Here is a 21,011-nt window from a genome sequence, read left to right on the forward strand (position 1 = left end):
TAATAAATCTAATTTAATATATGTCAGGAGTTGTTGGACTAGCTCCCATCAGCCCTAGACAGCATGGGCCAATGGTGATGGTAGGACCTGCAGTCCAAAGAATATCATGTAAAGCAGGGGTAGGCAAACTAAGGCCCAGGGGCCGGATGCGGCCCATTCGCCTTCTCAGTCCGTCCCACAGACGGTCTGGGAATCAGCGTGTTTTTACATGAGTAGAATGTGTCCTTTTATTTAAAATGCATCTCTGGGTTATTTGTGGGGCATAAGGGTTCATTCATTTTTTCCCTTCAAAATATAGTCCGGCCCACCACATGGTCTGAGGGACGGTGGACTAGCCCACAGCTGAAAAAGGTTGCTGACTCCTGATTTAAAGCCTTTCTGGTGGTGGTTCATCCAAAAGAGAAAAATGCACTTGCTCAGGCACTCTCCAGTGAGATGGTTCCACCTGTGTGTGTGTGTCAGAAGATCTTGCCAACGACTGGTATGAGGGATTCCAGTTTACTTATTTCTATCTTTTCTGGGTGCCACTCCCCTCATTCTCCCCCTCCCCAGTTCCTCAACACTTGCTGAGTTTGAAACTTCTGCCAGGTGATGAGAGCCTCTGCTGCAGTGCTAAGATGTCCTCATGGCTCAAGTAAGTGATGCTTCCTGAGGGGCTCAAGTGATGCTTCCTCGTGGTGATGCTTCCCGAGGGGCACCTGGGACTAATCTGTACACAGCGGAGGACTCCATTAAGCAGATGCTCAGGCACTTCAAAGGAGGGAAGAGGAGGAACACTTCCCATGGGATGTTCACTCGGCGTTACTCATGCAAATTTGAGAAGGCCCATTTCATACGGTTGCCACATTTCAAAAAGTAAAAACTGGGACACCCCCCAAAATTGTCCAGCTTTTCATAAAGAAAACCTGAAAGCTGTTGAGCTATTTTCCTACCTTTCACTAAGAGGGGCTTAACATGAAGGGTGTGGCGCTTGGAGGCAAAGGTTGCTGCTCTGCATGGTGGAATGTGGTCTGTACCTGGCAGTAGCAAAGGGAGAGAAAAGAACAGGGACCATATTTTGCTGAGAGAACAGTTTGTTGAGTTGTCTTCTCTGTCTATCCACTGACATCTCACAGCAGCCATTCCATCCGGCTACAGCAGAGGGAGAAGTGGACTGTAGGATCACTCCACCAGTGCCAGGAGACCAGCTCCATTTTGTTCCTCCTGTCCCTGAAACGTTCATTCAAGCTTCATATTAGAACTTGGAGAACTGGTGGCTGAGTTTGCTTGTTTTCCTCTTCCCTCCCCCTCCCCTTTTCCTTTTGCGTCTTGTCTATTTGTTATTTCTTCTACATAAACCACCTTGAGATCCTTGGAAAAGATCCTTTTAATTAATTTGTTAATTAAAGCAATGTTTTATTCATCCTTACTCGGTGATGGAAACTTCCTCCCGAAGCTCCTGATTTGGTATGGACATAGGAACTTTCTGCCTAGACGTGCACTGAATTATAGGGTGGAATTTGATGCCAAGAACATTGTGCGTAATGCACAAATTCAGATCAGGACTGCCTGGCAGTTATTCTTTCAGTTTGCCAGAAGAGGGTGCTGCTCCCTTAAAATATAAGTAGCGGACAGATGAAAGCGATCCAAGTTAAACTACAAGCCAGAGGGCTTGAGAAACATAGCCAGATGTGTTCAGAGAATGAAGGTGCAAGAATCAGTGGTCAAACAGTCCTATTTAATACACAGCTTGTCCTAAAGCTAACCCCCTTGTTTGCTTAGGCCTTTTGTAGAAAGCTAGCAACAGAAGCAGGAGAAAATGACCCGGGGACCTTCTGCATATTTAAAAATAGATGCCTAGATTTCTCATAGTTTGCGTGCCATTGGCTCACAATGTACAGCGAACTTCTGTGATCTGAAACAATGCTTGAATTGTGAAACCAAATATTTGTGCTTTCTTCCCCAATGCTGCCTCGTCGGAGAAAACCCCTGTTACAAAAGGCAAACTGTTTGGTTTACCCGAGTGGCCGTGGCATCAGTCCCAGCCACTGATAGACTGGCTTCAAGGAGTCCTTGAATGTCCTTGCTTTGAGGAGATGTCAGCTTGTCCGGAGACTTAAAAACTGGGAGGTTGACTTCCCAAACCTTTTAGAGTCACACAGATTGCAGGGGTGGGGTGGACGTTTTCCTGGCGTGGCTCTTGCCTGACACGGCAAGGCAGGCCTACAATCCATGTGGTTTGTGGTCTGGGAAAATGCAAAGTGTGGTCTGGAAAAACAAATAGTGTGCTTAGACAGGGCTCAGAAAATACTAGGCAGATGTGAGAGTGGCTGTTTCGGCTTCAATCCTATGCACACTTACAAGATAGCAACCCTTTAACCTGGGAATAAACTCCATTTAATCCAATGGGATTTACTGCTGAGGAGACATGTCTGGAATTGCTCTGTTGGCCATTTAATGCATGATTGCTTCTAGCATAATAAAGTGTGACTTTTTCATTGAATAAAGAGTTAAAATATATCTGATTAGCTTCATTTAGAAAAAAAGCCCTGGCCCTGGCAGAATGTCTATCCTGTCCATAGTTAAGGGGGGGGGGACGGGACAGAATGAAGAATGGCCAAGGAAGATTAATGCAAGGGAATTGTTTTGCTATTATTGACCTTTGTTTTGACTGTAAATAACATTAAAACATTCAAGTATTCATCTAAGGCGTGGAAAAGCTTGGCCCTTGCGATGTTGCTGAACTACAACTCCCAACCCCCCGCAAGCACACATGGCCGATGGACAGGGGTAATGGGACTTATAGTTCAGTAACATCTGAAGGGCCAAAGCTTCCCACACCTGATCTAAGGTGTGTCTTTTGTTTGTTTGACAACCATATGTGTAGTATTTAAACTCAGAAAGGCCAACCGCTTCCCATTTTACTCAGAGCAGGGAGAAGTGTGGGCAAGGTTATACTTTCTGATGACTCTCCAGGTATAACCAGGTTTGTAGAGCAGCTTTGCTCTGTATGTAAATGCTTGGCACTGAATTAATTCACTTTTAAAATTGGCAACCTTTTGCAAAGCGGGGAGACGAGACGCCCCAGAATTACCAGAATTATTTTTTGTACCTGGGCTGTAAAAAAGGTAAAAGTAAAGGTCCCCTGGACAGTTAAGTCCAGCCAAAGGCGACTATGGGGTTGCGGCGCCCATCCTGCTTTCAGTCTGAGGGAGCCAGCGTTTGTCCACAGACAGCTTTCCGGGTCATGAGGCCAGCATGACCGCTTCTGGCACAACGGAACACCGTGACAGAAACCAGAGTGCATGGAAACACCATTTACCTTCCCACCACAGCAGTGCCTATTTATCTACTTGCATTGGCGTGCTTTCGGAGTGCTAGGTTGGCAGAAGCTGGGATAAAGCAATGGGAGCTCACTCTGTTACAGGGATTCAAACCGCCGGCCTTCTGATCGGCAAGCCCAAGAGGATCAGTGGTTCAGACCACAGCGCCATCCTCATCCCATAATGTTTTAGTATGCCACCAATGTCCCCCTCTCCCCCAGTGTATATATTCCCTATGGAGTTTATATTTGTCACTCTAAAAAAAAAATTGTCCAATGTAGGGCTCCATCTGGCTAAATGCCCATGAACCACAGCCTCCCATGTCATGCTTATATAATCAATCGCACTATGAACTGAAACACCAACATTTGAATATGCACATGGCTTTCTACACACCATGACTAACGTTCTTATGATCCCAGCAAAGTTTTATAAGATGGTCAGCCTGATCCTGTGCAGAAGGAAGTGTGTCTTCCATTTGCGGCAGATGGCATGGCCACTTCCACAAGGCAGTTTGTTGTGGACCGAGGAGATATACATGCCAGTGGTTTAAAAGGTCACTTCCCCCTGCTGCAGTTCAAGCCACAGTTTTACATTTACTGCACACACCAGAGAAAGGGTAGGGGTGTTTTCACCCAGTGCCCATTACCTGATTTGTTTCCCTTTACCTGCAATCCCTGCCCTGAGCTGTCATCTATACATGTGCAATGGATGTCTGAAACGGACTGGATGGCCCATTGGTTTCTTCCAGCAGAACTCTTATGATGTTTTCGAATGTCCTAAGGAAGGTTGGGGTTTCTGGGGTGGGGTGTGGTTTTAAAAACCCCAAGGACTTCAGATTGCTGCCTTGTTTCTAGGTTCTTGATTCACAGAATCTTCAGAAGTTCAGTCCCAGATCTGTCTAGTTTCACATCCAGAAACGGAAAGCTTTGCAAAGATATATTTGATCTGAAACTGATAGAGACAATACTATTTGTTTAAAAAAAAGGTAAGAAAACACAAAAAACATATAAACCAGGGCAGGACGTTGATGTTAATAGCTTTCATCTAATTTTAATTATGCTCACTATCTGTAAGGTACTATCATTGCTGCCCATGACCATTTTTCCTAATGTTTTTCAGTATGACCCATGTGGAGAAGGGAAAATTTTTGATTTTCCAAGAAGGAGGAAATATTTCGCAGAAGTATTTAAAAGAGCAATTCTCAGAGGGAGACAGAGACAGATAATACAAAACAAACTAACCGCTTTGATCCAATTATAGTCATTTTTTAAAAAAAGGTATTTACTTGGAAGTGGGAAATAATTGCGGCAGAATGTAGATGCACAATTGAATGCACATCACAGCAAAAATAATGTCATGTGGAGACAGACCAGCCTATTTCTGTTAATTGTCAGCTTCGTAGAAGTGTGGACAATTTTTGAAAAATAAATAAATAAAGACAATTTGAAAAAAATCATATAGGACCTGATTTTTCCTGACTCGAAGATGGCACAGCTGAATGCGTGAACCAGTGCCCTCTGCACCTGAGATGCTAAGAACATTTTGTGGTCCGTGATCGATCATCCCTCATCCAACCTGAAAAATAACACTGGGTGTTTCATTCCCAAGTGATAAACTGCATGTGTGGACCAGCCTATGAAGAAGAGAGACACAGATTTAGAATTGCAGAGTTGGGAAGTTAGCATTTTAATATCTCGTCTTAAGAATGGGCTAAGGCTGCAGGTTGCTGAAGGCACTTTACCAGGGAGCAAGGCTTCAGAGTTAGATGTGCATAGGATTGCACCATAAATTTGTGCTAGTTCCCCCTCTTGCCCATCTGGCCGCCTGTTCAACAGTGAATGATTGATGTTGCCCTTTCTTTATAACAAACAGTTCCCAAAGCTTTGGATACAGAGATATGGCACAATGAAAGTACTGTGGGGCCGTTTCAACACTGCTCATTCAGTGCGTTGCAGTCGAAACTCTACAATTCAAAGCCTTGTGTCATTTCCTCATTTTCAGAAAGGAAGTTTAGACCTTTGGTTGTTATGATTAAAATATACGACCCCAAAGAAGGAGTTAATGCAGCTGGTTTGTTTTTCCTGTTCTCAGAAGCAGAGTTTTCTTATCCCTGGCCCTGGAAGCTCTCACGGTCATAGGCTCTTCCTGCAAATAGTCCTACTTAAAGGACTCCATCTTCATGTCCCTGCTCAGCAAGGCAGGGAGGGGAAGGAGCAAAGGGAACCAGAGTCTGAGGTTCGCGGACATTAAAACTGGAACGAAGAAGGCCCAGCTCATTCCCATTGTGATCACCTCTCCTTGATTCCAACGTTTCATCTTCCCACATACAAATGAACAGCCTTTTCTCATAATACTAAAAAACAGAGAAAAGGAAGTGGGGCAGGACTTGAACGAATGAAGGCCTGGGAAAACTGAAGTTGGTTTATAAAGCTGATGGTGTGCTGTGCCACTGAGGGTTCCCTCAACCCTAGTATAAGGTTTGCCATTCCTGGCAAGCATGCATCATAATGCCCAAAAAGCATTTTGGGACCCCACTATGAAGGCCTGCACAAAGGCTGCCTTGGCTCCTGTCAAGATCTCGCCCTTTGGATGGAAAGCTACCACTGAGGGACCACGTGTTTGGCAGACATTACCTGCCACCAAATGATGTCCTTCGTAAGAAAGCTCATCTCAGCTTGGGCCGCTCACAATCACCGTGAGATGAGATGAGACCATCCGTCTCAATTGGGATGACAGTGTTTGGCCCCCATATTATTCTATCTGTCATGTACTCTTCGGGTTCCAAAAGAATCCCTGTCTCATACATCATTATTTTCCACAAAGGTTGAAAGCCCCCTCCTGGGAGGGGGGGAGTTTTGCTCCTTCCCACTCACTGCCCCACCCTTGATGTCCGAATACCTTCAGTGAGGAGAAGCAACTCCTTTGCGCAAGGCAGAAATCTGCATACGAATTAAAACCTCTCCAAGCAGGAGCTGGAAGGGAGAGAAGGGAAAGAAAAGCTTGAATAAAAAATCTGAGCCAAGTTACACTTAATGCATCTGATTTCCCTCACACTCAGTGAAATGCTTAAAACACGCAGAGGGAGATCATGTGATTGAAAATGTGAAATCAACAGAAGACTTTGAATGCTAAGAGGATCAACCTGGGTTTAGGGGCAATATGTGCATTTTCTCTTGTTTGTTTGTTATGTTCTGCCCACTTAGGTTTCTCTCGAGCCACAAGTTGTCTGAATCAGGCATGCAGAACTGATAGCCAAATGGATGATTCATCCAGCTTGGAGAATTTGTGCTCCCCTCAAAGGACAGCAGTATTTCAATGTTTGGCAAAAGAAACGTATAATGTGACACCGTCATGTTGAGCATTTCCCTGCCCTGCTTCCCAACACATTAGTGGTTGCTTGCAGGGGGCTGTGGGTGGGGAGAGACCTGAACGCAATGACCTCACAGCACCCATTTATTTCCTAGACATTACTGGGGAGTTGCATGAGGTAGGCATGCGCTGGCCACACAATCCCACATGATATCAAGGTAGGCCTCTGTAGGAAAAGGGATGTTTTAGAGACATTGGAAGGGAAGGTTCTGCTGACAGGACTCAATAAGTGAATCCCACTCAGAGTAACATGCTCTGGAAAGCAGGCTCCCATCAACCTCTGGCCATAGCATTCTGCACTAGTTGCTGTTTCTGCTGAGAGCCAGTGTGGTGTAGTGGTTAAGAGTGGTAGACTCGTAATCTGGTGAACCGGGTTCACTTCCCCTCTCCTCCACATGCAGCTGCTGGGTGACCTTGGGCTAGTCACACTTCTCTGAAGTCTCTCAGCCCCACTCACCTCACAGAGTGTTTGTTGTGGGGGAGGAAGGGAAAGGAGAATGTTAGCTGCTTTGAGACTCCTTCGGGTAGTGCTAAAGCGGGATATCAAATCCAAACTCTTCTTCTTCTTCTGAGCGCTTTTCAAAGGCAGCCCCACTCTGAGCACACTGCAGCAGTCTAGTTGGAATGTGATTCACGCGTACATGACTGTGGCGACAACTACCTTTCTCAGGAAAGGGCACAACAAGCACATCAGGAGAAGCCATACGCTGACCCATTCAGGAGCAAAGCTGGATCCTCCTGAAATGCTCCCAAGCTGTGACTCTGATCCTTCAAGGCGAATGGTGCCCCATTCCAAACAAGCTGTAGACATCATCTCAGGTGCTCATCTTTCCAATGAGCAAAAGCACCTCTGTCTGGAAGTCTTGTTTTGTTAACCCACATCCAGTCCACTTCTCACCTGGCTCAAGACCTCCACTGCCTCCTGGAACTGGATGGGAAGAAGGAGAGTCTGATCTGGTTGGCAACAGCCTACTGATGGAACTGCACCCCAAATATCCATTTGACCTCTCCACCTCACAGCTTCCCCACAGACATGCATTTCTGACTTGCTTTCCAGTTGTAGCTACTGTATTAGAAACTAGTTCTGTGTAACAAACACTGGCCCCAAAGATAGGCGTGCATTCCTATTCCAATGAAAACTTCATGCAGTCAGTTCAATGGGGATTGGATGTGCATTGCAATGGAGATGTGCACTCAGAAGCCCATGCAGATATTCTTTCAGAAGGCTGCTTATGCACACACCCATCTCTCTTGGTAGACCAGGTTCAGTGTTACCAGCTGCCCAGGATTACAGTTGCTCAAGTCAATCTCTAAAGAAGTAAATACTTGGGTCCCTTTTGGGGCCTATTGACATGATGAATGCCAATGGGGCAAAATGGCGACAAGCCTTCTCTTCAAAAATGTCATTTCTACATTCAGCATTGGGTGAACCTTGGTCCTGGTTGGAGGGGAGGTTGTAGCCTCTACCTGCCCCTTCAAAGGTAAGGGGTATCCCATTAAGGGGATCCGGGAGGAGTTGCTTCTGTCTGGACGCCCAGGCAGGGGCTAGGGCCATAGCATTCCTCAAGGTGGTGATCCTGTGGGGGCACTACTATTTGATATAAGTCATAGGACTTCTTCGCTGCTGGATTGACCCAAAAAAGTATACTTCCAGTAGTCAATGGTTGTACCCAACACTTATGCCAAACCTCTTACATCTGATGTGACCCAAAGTAATTATTGTCTTATCTGGTTCTTTCCATAAAGTTGAGTCGGTGGGGGGCTGTGGCGCCTGGTCACGCAATGGGGCAAAATGGTGACAATCCTTCTCTTCAAAAATGTCACTCACTGCAGCTACCTTTGCTTCCATGACCCTGTGATTTCATGGCTCTGTCATGTTGCCTTTTAAAAAGTGCAGACCTTAGAAAATCTGTTATCTCTCAAAGTCCTTTCAATCTGCTATATAAATACCTAATTATGGGCTCTTTCAGCTGGGTATAATTTTCTTGGTGGTTTATAACAGCTGCACTGAAGCTATTACGGTTTATCATTTAAACAACAAATTAGGGGTTTCTTAATTAATGGATCCTTCAGTCAAGGGATCTTTGGCAGCCACTAAAAGCTGGTCTATACCATGTTGGGCTGGAAAACACAGGGAAAACATCACTCAAAGCAGGACCAGGGAACCTTTCTCAGCTCAAGGCCCCTTTCCCTTCTAGGCAATTTCCCAAGGGCCACATGCCAGTGGTGGAGGGGACCGGCATCAGAAGTGGGCGGAGCAAGAGATGTAATTCCCCCCTCTCTGTAATAGGCTACTTTCCACACCCACTCGCGCACCCCTCTCTGTCCTCCACCCAAGACAAGCAAGAGGCAATATCAGAGTTGAAGGAAACATCTCAGCAAGGCAAAAACTCAAGGTGTGAAGTGTGGGAGATTAAGGAGCCAGACATAACGGTGCATAATTGCCAGAAAGAAAGGGGTTAAGGACCACAGAGCTGTAAATTTCTAGAGAAGGCTTGGCACGCCCCCACATCTTTGGAGAGGGAGGGAGGAAAGGTTGTTTCCTGTTCCTTTGTCTGTATCCCTCTTCTGTTTGAACCATATAAGCTGAGCACACATTTCAGAACCTGTTGCGGCCTCAGTACAGCTGGGCACTTCCATTGCTGGGCTCCATTGAAAACGGCTTCTCCGTGCGAACCAGGAAGTGACTTCTCCAGACAATGGAACGACTCTTCTTTTCTTATCTTTGTGGCTGTGATCTCCTGGGTGATGTGGATGCCATTAGGCAGTTGAATGTGCATGTGTACTCCATCCGTTTCCCTCTCTCTTCCACTCCGCGTGGTCCCCGGGTGCTGGCAACCCATGCTATGACACTGACGCTTCTGAATATCAGTTGCTGGAAGCCGGAGGAAGGGAGAGCGCTCTTGCCCTTGGGTGCTGCTTGCATTGTGCGAACAGGATACGAGACTAGATGGGCCATTGGCTTGATCTAGCAAGCTCTTAAGTGTAAAATGTTGGGCTTTTAGATGGATGTCTTGTGAGAAGATTTATGTATCAACATTCTTTCCCCTCCACCCCAATATTCTGTGTTCTCGCCCTCTCTCTTGTCTTCTCTCCCCAACCCTCAGCTTCTTTCTTTTGGCCTCAGCGTTTAAATTAAAAGAAGACAGATTCACAAATGGGCCCACAAACAAGATTTCAACAGTTACAAACTGGCAATGATATACATGGAAGGGGTCGAATTCATCTGTATATTCAAACTGCAACGTTTGTATTCTAGATTGTAGACTGTAGAAACTGACCCCCTACCTTCTCTTATTGACTGGCAATCGCACAACAAATTTCAGGTTTTGGATTGATCCCCAGGTATGTATAGATGGCAAGTGTTGCTGACACTTTTTTTGGGTAGATTTTTCTTGAAAAATAAGTTAACTATGCTTGAGATGATCTGAATTGGGGCCTGTTGTCCCAAATCACATTGCCTTTAAATGATGCAGTGACAATGCCACCAGCTTTTATTTGCTTCCAGATCATATAAATCAGCTATTGGAAATCTGTATCATTAGCACTATTGCTTTCCACTGAGAAATGGCTGCGAGTAATGGATTAGCCTGTCTACCTCATCCTCTCCCTGGAAAACAATATATACTGGGGCTGATCAATACTCTGATCCAAGTTAGTTATGGGAGTGACAGATGTAGATATTTTGTCCTCTCGAGGTTTAGGTATGATACACCTTTGAAATAAGAATATTCTCCAGGGTCTGTGAGGTTCTCTGAGTGGAGTTGCTACTAGACTCCTTAAGGAGACACAGGTGGTAGTTAGGGAAGTATGTCTCCGAGCTGATCTCTACATGCCACACCAAACCACACGGTAATGCCTTCTTGTGGGTGCAGGCAAGGCCTGTCCTACATTAGGCAGAATGAGGTGACCTGTCTCGGCTGGCAAATGTGAGGGGCAGCAGCAGCAGCAGCAGCAGCAGCAGCAGCAGCAGCAGCAGCCCCTCCAGCTGCTCATCCAGAGTCCCCTGGCCGTACCCTTGTGCTGGAGAACAGAGAGGTGTGTGCCACATGGCCTGTCTGCCTGCTGCCGTCAGCTGCACTGGATGGCACTATCCTGCTGCCCGCATTGATGTCATATCCAAGTGACAGGCTGGCTGGTTCTTTTATATGGAAAGGGTCCTTCACTTGAGGCAGTCATGGATCAGCCCTGGGTGTAAGTTAGAGTGGGCTACCCCAGGCCACTGGGCTGTATCTGGCCCTCAAAATGTTTGTTTAGCCCCACCAGGCGCCCCAAATTTTCATTAAAAAAACCCAAGTGCTTCCCTGACTCCCACATTGAGATGCCACAATAATGAAAGTGGCTTATTGCATCCCCAAAGTTTTAAAAAAATATTTTATTTTATTAATTTAATTTTTAAATTCTTAGTAACTTAAAAAAAAGAGTTTTGACTAACAACCCCTAAATCCCAGAATGTACTGCCAAAAGGCATTTTATGCCCCCACAAGCCCTCCCCCATCTCCCCATTAAAAAAAAAAAACGCTAAAAGAAATTATTGGCCACTCCTGATGGTCCTCTGAGGTGACGCTGTGGTGCTGAATGTTTTTGTGAGGGTCTCCCCAGCCGCCACACCTCCCAAAGTTTGTCTCTTATAAAAAAAACAAACTGGTGACACCCTCTTCTACACTTTGACCACACCTACTTTGATATACCCTGCCCCCAGGAGGGTTTCCTTCTAAGCTCTCTTCATTTCATCCGTCCAATTTGGAATAATAATAATAAAATGCTGTCCTTTTAAGAGGCCACATGCCTTAGGCAGAGGGGATGGAATCTAGGAGCAGTCATTTGGACTGGGGGGGGCGTAAGGCCTCAGGCAACCTCCAGCTTTTGTTAGAACAAACTTCTCACTTGCTGCAGATGCTGCATTGGCTCTGCCGACGTGTTTACACAGTGCCAACCTGTCCACACCTTGCCCCTCCTAGTAAGCTTCAGCGACTCAGCTGTTGGGAGGTCAGGTGTGTGCCACCACTTTCCATACTGCCCACTGCAGGGAGCCAGATGGCCTAATGGTCAGACTTAGTATATAACTCACTTCCTGCAGTCTTCAGAAACGTTTTTGTTTACTGCACTCCAAAGCATGTTTACTCTCAGAAGCAAATAAGCTTCACGGAGTTCAGTGGGACTTGCCCTTTCGCAGTTTTGCTTGCAATGGCACTCTGTGTGAAAACAGTCTGGGTTAAATCTTTAAAGTCACTCGGAAAATAGGCTGTATAGGTCAATACCTGAGATTCTGAGTGCATAACCAGACTTTCAAAGAAACCATTTCAAGCGGCAAAGGAGCGTTATGCAAGTCAACCATCAGCGCCATGTCATTATCATTGTCACAGCGAACAGTATGTCACTTTCCTAACTAAAATAATGTGCTATTAATAGCCAATTTTATATAACTAGCAGGAATTTCTAGCGGAACTCATTACACAACGCCTCCCCTGAGCACATCCCCATAAGCGGCAAGCCAATCCGATTGGCTCAGCTTCCAGAAATGAGCATTTGTCACCCAGCTGACTACTTCTGTGACAGATTAAGGTTTGATTCCACTGCCAGGATTTTTATTATTTTTAAAGGTAGTAAAAGTGCCTTACATGGATCTCTTTACCCGTCACAATATTAATTTAGCTTCTGAGAACAGATTGGAGAACTGAGTGACTGCAGCAAGGGAAGGGGCGGAGGACAGTGACAGAGATGCTAAGTCACTGCCGGCAAAAGATCGGTGTCATAGGCAGGGCCAGTTCCCATGATGGATCTTGTGTGATTTCTCAAAATATCTGGAAGACTCTCTCCCCTCCCTGCAGACCCTCCACTGCCCTCAGAAGGTCAGGGGGGTGGTGCTCTGGGAGCCCCTGTGGCAGCCCCATATCTGTGGAGATCCCTCTCTAGGCGAGCGTCCAGCACTTTCATTATGTAAATTTCATCATATGGTGAACTGGTGCCTCTTTGCCCTGGCCTCTGGCACATGAGAGTGATTCTAGGGCCTGTCCTATTCTCCGCACTGTACTTTGTCTTTAACGGATTTTGATATTGTCTTCTTAAATGGTTTTAACCTGCCCTGGGACCTCGTAGCGAAGCACAGGTAGGAAGTCTAAATAATGGCAGCAATACTATTATTGCAGACTGCACAAGCTCTGCTTAAGTCATGGCTTCTCCCTCGAAAAACCACAAAGACTGCTGCTTCACTAGGAGAGATGCAGGATCAGACCAAGGGTCTCACCTAGTTCAGCATTGTATTCCCAACCCTACCCAGCAGGTTCTTCCAGGAAGTAGGTGGTTTTATTTATTTATTAGTTACATTTCTATCCCACCTGTCCTCTAAGGAGCTCAAGGTGGTGTATTTGGTTCTCTGACTGCACTTCATTTTATCCTCACAACAACCCTGTGAGGGAGGTTTTTCTACCGGCCTATACCCCGTGAATTTGCTTATATTGCCCCTCCTCTACAGGATCAGTCACTGACTTACTCTGCCTTTCTGCCACTAATTTTGTCAACTGCTTTGAGGATGCTTTTTTAAAAAAACAACAAAAAACTTACAAACAAACAACAAACATTAACTTGAAACTTCCTGTCGTGGCAGCAGATCTTGGTCTGTTCAGTGAAGCACAGCACAGCTTCCTGTGTGCATTTCAGACATACAAGCTTGGCTCTCTCTCTCTCTCTCTCTCTCTCTCATCCTTGACCCTTACTTCTGTCTTCCCTCTTCCCCCCTCCTCTCTGCCTGCTCTGCCCTCTCTGATTGTTTTCTTGGAACTAACCTCAGATTGGTTTCTCAACGGTACCAATCCTCCTGGACTTCTATGCTTTCTCCTGGCTTCATCACCTCAGGCAGTACTGTGACTGCCCTGTGACTTGATCACCAGAGGCCCTGTGGCAACGAACCTGTTATGAAAGCATGAATTGGCTGCACAGAAAAGCATCTTTATGAATTGGCAGGAGACATCATGTGGAAGTTCTGTCTGGTGATTCCACAGCAATAGTCCATCCTTCCATGGTGTTTGTTGTCAGATGCTGCTGCAGTCAGTGAGCGATGAATATAAATGTTTGAACTCAGGACTTAAGCCTTATTTGTGTGTTTAGGTAAAAGCAGCATGTGGCATTTAAGTAAGGAAGAACATGCACGCAAGTCCCACACGCAACATCTCTGTACTCGCCAACTCTATTTCAGAGTTGTGAGTTCGGTGTGAAGATCCTAACTGCGTTCAAGTGAACACACTTAGAAGGTCCCCTTCTACTGGGAACCCTGTAATAGCAGCAGGGGGCGGGGAACCAAATATCTCTTCCTTTATTCTTGCCTATGAATGAACTTAGGGGAAAAGAGTGCAGCGTAGACCACAGAGGAAGCAGAGAGGATGAGCAATCTGCAAAAACTGGCAAAAAAGAGTAGGAAATGTTGGACGTATAGAGTTTAGTCTGAAGGCTGTCCCACTTCCACCTAATATAGTGTGTGCTGGGTGGAGTACCTAGCACAATGTTGTCAGGAGTATGATGTGTGATACTAAGCTCTGAGGTAGCGAAGAGCCATACTCCATCTGCAGTGGTGACCCAGAGCTCTGCTAAGCTGCTGCGGAGTAATCTGGGAGGGCGTGGTTTGCAGGTGAGAAACAGCAGGTGAAGGGTGCTTAACTCTTCCTCTTGCATCACCCCCCTCCATCCCATCCACTTTTTTAATGCAATACAACATACTGTATTTTTCCGTGTATTGGACAAGGTGTTTTTGACACAAAACTCATGTCAGAAAACTGGGGTCATCCAATACACAGATAGTGGCATGGGGGAGAGATGGCCCTGTGGGCAGGGAGTGATGTGGGGGTGCTGGCTAGTGGTGCACAGCTTCTCCCAATGCCACAGCAAGTGTGGAGCAATCTGGGGGTGCTGGCTGGCAGCGCGCAGCTTCCCCCAGTGCCGCTGCACACCGGAAGCACTCCCTGGATCGTTTCCCACGCGCAGAGGCATGGGAGAAGTTACTCTCTGGCCAACCAGCTGGCTAGCTGGAGCGCAACTTCCCTTGATGCTGCCGCATCATTTTCTGAAAATTGAGTCCCCCAAAATAGAGGGTCTTATACACAGGGGCGTCTAATAGACAGAAAGGTATGGTATACACATTCAGAAACCAGCTACATGGTTATAGCAGCTAGAGGATATGTGTGCGTATAGGTTAAAAAGTGCGGGAGAAGGAGGGAAAGTAAACCCACACACCATTTCTCTGCTTCAGAGAGAGGCCTCCTCCTAATATTTTGAGGACATGGGTTCTGAGTCTCCACCAAATGTGTAGTTTGGCCCAAAGCTTTCAACTTTTGGTTCCTGGAGAAGCAAAGTTGAGTTTTTGAAGTGATGGGTCTTATTTCTTAGTGACCAAGGCTGATAGCGTAAGCCATCCTTTCTAATTCCCCGGGCCTTGTAAATAAAGTTCCACCCGAGAAGCCAAGCATGAAAGGATAGGAATGAAAACACTCTGATAGATAAGATATTGCAAGAGACTGTCAGACTCTCGCTCAGAGAATGAAATAACACTCTGGATACTGTCATTGAAAAACAATAATGAAAGAGTACACCATTTTCTTAACTGAAGCACTATCATGTCTGTGTTACTGCCACACAACATATTTTTCCTCCAAAGATGTCAATTTCAAGCTATGACTATTGATCTCTATCCAACACTCAGAATTAACTGCCCCGCGCAGGAAAAGTGGCAGAGAATCACTTCTGAACATCAAACAGCAGCAAGTCAAAAGGGTCAGTTCAAAGTCAGAATTTGACGAGTGGCGTGTCGTAAACTTAAACCTTTACATCTAGCGTGACATATGGACTGCTCTTCATGGGACTTTTGTTTAAAACCATAAAGGTATGGCAGGCCTGGGAAAGAATAGATGTGATCTGGAAGGAAACCTTTCTACAAAAAAAAAAAACCAAAATGGAAAAAAACTACACAATCCTATGTGCCGCAGACAGTGGAGTATATGCGGCAGACGGGCCAATGGAGAGTGCTCAGTGCTTTTCAGGAAGCAGCACACCCCTTTGGCATATGTACATTATTCACAAGTTTCATTATTCACAAGTTTCCACTTGTTTCATTTTCAGTTGGAAGAGATGAAATGATGATCAAACTACACAGAACTCCCAGAATGCATTAACAAAGGTTGTGGCGGTTCAATTAAAACGTCATGCTTCATTTTCTAAAACTTGGCATTGGCTTTGGATGAAACCACAGGAAAAGTATGGGAAGTCTCCATGGGGGCCAAAGTTCTCAGGTCGGAGTTAATTTTGAATGTTCTTTTTAAGGCCAACATAGATGCTTTGACTCTGGTTTTTCGGATGCCACAGGATGTCTGATGCACTGCCACAAGCCAACTTAAATGTCATAGGGTGGTCTCCTTGTGGGTGAAGGAGCTGACAGATGGCAGGACTGCAAAGGGGATAGGTAGGAGAAGGGGCAACAGTTCCTTTGTCTCCTGCTATAGTGGAAGATTTGAAGGGCAGCAGCAACCCTAAATACGGCTTTGTAGCAGCAAAGTCGTACACCCATACATTGTGGCCTGATGGAACTGATACATTTCCCTGCACAATTCAAAGTGTCAGTTATAACCTTTAAAATGGGAGCTAACCCAAAGCTTATTGGTGGCTCCCAAAGCCCCTCCCCCCACTTGTCAATTGTGAGTTGGTTTATTACCATTAAATTTTCCCAATCAGGGGTAGAAGACATAAATCGGGGGACAGGCAAGGGGTTGGAGGTTCGGCAGGGGTTGGTGAGCAGCACGAGCAGAGACCAGCCTCCAGCATTTGTGCATTATTATTCTTAGTTGCCTTCAGTACCTAGTACATACTCGCCAACATTTCTCCAATGAAAACGGACGTCATATTCCACAATAGTAATGATTTTATTTATACTCCACTCATCTGACTGGGTTGCCCCAGCCACTCTGGGCAGTTTCCAACATATATGAAAAGATAATAAAACATTAAAACAACTTCCCTATACAGGGATAGTCTCGGTTTTACAGAAGCCATTCCAGTTTCTGATTTGATATTGGAATGTCTTGCTATTTTCATTGGATAAATGTTGGAGGATATAGAGTTATGCAACCCCCCCAAGCCAACCTTTAGAACATACAGTGGTGCCTCGCAAGACGAAATTAATTCGTTCCGCGAGTTTTTTCGTCTAGCGAATCTTTCGTCCTGCAAAGCACGGTGTCGGAAAAGTTTTGGAAAAGCTTCAAAAATCACCAAAAACCTCAAAAAAAGGCTACCACTCCTCGAAGTCAAGTCGCAACTGTATTAACGGTGTTAAGAAAAAGGAAACAAACTTGCAAGACGTTTTCGTCTTGCGAAGCAAGCCCATAGGGAAATTCGTCTTGCGAAGCAGCTCAAAAACCGCAAAACCCTTTCGTCTTGTGAGTTTTTCGTCTTGTGAGGCATTCGTCTTGCGGGGCACCACTGTATCTGAAGGCAGCCCTGTATAGAGAAGTTGTTTAAAATGCTTAATATTTTATTATGTTTTTGTATATGTTGGAAGCTACCCAGAGAGGCTGGGGCAACCCAATAAGATGTGTGGGGTATAAATAGTAAAATTATCATTATGCAATGGGATGCCCATATTTTCATCAGATAAATGTTGGAGGGTATAGCCTTCGTGTATGTTATCTTCCCAAATATACACATTTTTCACGCAGACTTTACCCCTCTGTGTGCTTTTTTCTACACCTTGCTGTGCTGGAGAAGTGCATTGCAAAATTCAGAGAGGTGAGAATTTCAAAGGATGGCAGTGGCTGAGTTCACATACTGATTCAGAAAGTGCAAATTAGGCAAGCTTGTATTTGAATGCAAACTAATGAAACTAATTTATCCCTTATCGCTTGTAGGTGGGCATCATGAGATTGTGTGCTGTTGCAGGGCTCAACCCTCTTTCATAAAATTAAGAAGGGTGGGAGCTGGCATGACCTGAGAACCTTACCCATCAAAAGAGAGCTTTATAGGGCATAAGACAACACGACGACTTTGTAGGTGTTTGCTTCCCTTTTGTACTGTATATAACCTGCACAGTAACACACAGAACGGCAGGTCACCGGAGACCTAAAAAACCCTTTTAGAGAGACTTGTTCTTGAAGGCCTTGTGTAGCAAGGCCTTGGAGGTGTAATACTGATTTGACTCAGGGCCATACAATGCCTTTGTACCACTGAAGATAAACTGAAATAACATACAGTGGTACCTCAGGTTAAGTACTTAATTCGTTCTGCAGGTCCATTCTTAACCTGAAACTGTTCTTAACCCGAAGCACCACTTTAGCTAAAGGGGCCTCCTGCTGCTGCCGCGCTGCCGGAGCACGATTTCTGTTCTCATCCTGAAGCAAAGTTCTTAACCTGAGGTAATATTTCTGGGTTAGGGGAGTCTGTAACCTGAAGCATATGTAACCTGAACCATATGTAACCCGAGGTACCACTGTACACTTGTTCTTTGATTGTGTGATCTCTCCTTATTTAGAATTTTTACTTAAAAAAACAAACCAACACCTTACCTCATGACTTTGGATTCAGGTCATAAAGAAAAGGTTTCGGATTTTTTTTTAAAAAAAATTACTTGATGCAATGGTGATAGAATCAGCGTATGCATGTGCTCAGAAGAGTCTTCCTTTGACCAGGCCAAAGGCCCATCTTATCTAGTGACCAACCAGATGCCTGGAGGAAGCCCACCTGAGTTTATTGGGGCTTTCTCTTCAGGAAGTGTGTACAGGTTTGCAGCCTGAAGTGTGAAGTCTATCTTTGCAGCGTGATGTTAAATGTGGAAAGCTCCAAGTGCATCGCTACTTCCTGCCTGATAGTGTTTAGTGTCCTCCCTCCCACATCGATTTCCATATCAAGAAATTTGCTCCTTTCATTCTTACTTAAGTGACAGCCTTATCAGGAAACCGGAGGCTGAGAAGTTAACATGTTCCAAAAAACAGTCTAAAGGTCACTTCAAAAGTTGCAGTTGATGGTTTCAGCAGCCACCCACCACTGTTGTTGATCATAGCAGGGGAGTGGGGAAATGTTTGTCTATTTATTTAATTACAAGATTTTAAAACTACCCTTCAAAAATTAGATATCATGGCAGTGCACAAAATAAGAACAAAATGATCTTATAACCATAAATACAACCATGAAATGAAAACAATGGTCAAAACAACTTTAAGAGGTGGTAAAACCCAGAAGGGCAGACTGCACCACTAAAATGCTCAGACAAACAGAAACATTTTGGCACCAAAATGGTAACAAATTCAGCTAAATTCTGTACTATTGTATAGTTAACACATAACCCATAAATATGAACTCTGGTGTACCTTTTGGAGCAGTGGGCAAGGTTTGAAAATGCCTTCCCTGTGTTCAGTGCAAACATATATTTTTCTGTCCTAATTCTTAAAAAAAGAAAGTTTCCAGCGTTAATAGCGTGAACTGGGGAAAACCCGACTGCAAAGGAAATGTATTGACCAGCGCCAGTGATGTCATGAACACTTCTACCCTCAACTTCTACAGTAGTCTTACAAGGGTTACATTTCAATTGTTGTGATTTTGATTTCATTTTGCAAGGCAGACATATAAATGTAAATCTGCAACTTTTTTTAAAAAAGACACACATACGTCAAACAGCCTACCTGAAGCATGAAAGGGTCAAGAGAGTAGCAGCTGAGCCAATTTACTTGATTTTATGTATGTGATATTAGTTGTGAATTCAGGCTCCCAAATAGAACTGCTTTTAAAATGTTTTTGCCCCAGTAAAAAGACACCTCAGGCTAAACTGGATATAATGTGGGAGATCCATGATAAGATGTCGTGGCATATTTTTCCTTGGTTGTGTGCGCACTGCTTGATAATGTTGGCTGCAGTGCTGGATGCAGGCATCTTTTTAAAGTGCTGTGCATACAACACCGTCTCTGCAATGCGCTCTACGTGGGGCTACCTTTGAAAGTGACCCGGAAACTACAACTAATCCAGAATGCGGCAGCTAGACTGGAGACTGGGAGCGGCCGCCGAGACCACATAACACCAGTCCTGAAAGACCTACATTGGCTCCCAGTATGTTTCCAAGCACAATTCAAAGCACAACGGCCTCAGCTCAGTATACCTGAGAAGTGTGGTTACAGGGAACCAGGCAGAGAGGGCCTTCTCAGTGGTGGGGCCCACCCTGTGGAACACCCTCCCACCAGATGTCAAGGAAATAAACAACTATCTGACTTTTAGAAGACATCTGAAGCCAGCCCTGTTTAGGGAAGTTTTTAATGTTTGATGTTTTCTTGTGTTTTTAATATTCTGTTGGAAGCCACCCAGAGTGGCTGGGGAGGCCCAGCCAGATGGGTGGGGCATAAGTAATAAAATGATGATGATGATGATCCCAAGGTCTTCCCTTTCCTACACTATTCATTGATTTGAAACACATTCTGCTGGAATAGTTCTAATTTGTTTTGCGCCATGAACACACATCTCAAGCGCTTGCTGTCTCCATGTGGACACAGAGCATGCATGGCAGAACTTCTGACAGTTGTGATGCTGTGTCACTCCCTCTCATTTCCACGCCCATAGGGTTTTCAAAATGTGAAAATCTGGAAAGAAAAGAAAGTTGTTGTGCTCTTTTAAAGCAAACTTTTGCCCAAAGTTTTTTTGCCCAAAATCACAACAAAAATTGACGTTTTTATACAGTACTTTTAATGGAGGGACATGGGTGGTGCTATGGTCTAAACCACAGAGCCTAGGGCTTGCTGATCAGAAGGTCGCGGTTCGAATCCCCGCAACAGGTGAGCTCCCATTGCTCGGTCCCTGCTCCTGCCAACCTAGCAGTTCGAAAGCACGTCAAAGTGCAAGTAGATAAATAGGTATCGCTCTGGCGGGAAGGTAAACGGTGTTTCCGTGTACTGCTCTGGTTCGCCAGAAGCGGCTTAGTCATGCTGGTCACATGACCTGGAAGCTGTACGCCGGCTCCCTTGGCTAATAAAGCGAGATGAGCCCCGCGACTGGACCTAATGGTCAGGGGTCTCTTTATCTTTTTACTTTTAAGGGAAATCGGCATACGTTGCCATATGTCCAGATTTTCACGGACATTTGGCTGATTTTTGCCCCGACACTGCTTCCAACTGCAGTATTCCATGCATGTCCGGGAAATTACAGGTGTATGCTCATCCTACATTCACCTGAGAGATACCATTTCCAGTTCTTTTGCGGTCAAGCTGAGAGTCACTGTTTTTGCAATGGAGGACAATGGTGCACTGGGAAAGGGAAGAGGCAAAAGAGTGCAGAAACAAAAGCAAATCTTTGAGGCTTGTGTACAAGGACTTTCCTGGTTGA

General features: G+C 45.1%; 1 long non-coding RNA gene across 1 annotated transcript; it reads right to left on the reverse strand.

The window, feature by feature from the left end:
• Positions 1–678: 678 nt before the first annotated feature.
• Positions 679–5,613, reverse strand: LOC310707592. The gene is made up of 3 exons (XR_014526605.1): positions 4,770–5,613; positions 3,971–4,271; positions 679–2,247 (listed from the first exon to the last, which is right to left on the reverse strand). It is a non-coding gene; the product is annotated as an uncharacterized lncRNA (long non-coding RNA).
• Between the last annotated feature and the right edge of the window lie 15,398 nt (positions 5,614–21,011).

This window comes from Podarcis liolepis (assembly GCF_965112155.1).
Source record: "Podarcis liolepis genome assembly, chromosome: 5".
In the NCBI taxonomy this organism is placed as follows: Eukaryota; Metazoa; Chordata; class Lepidosauria; order Squamata; family Lacertidae; genus Podarcis; species Podarcis liolepis.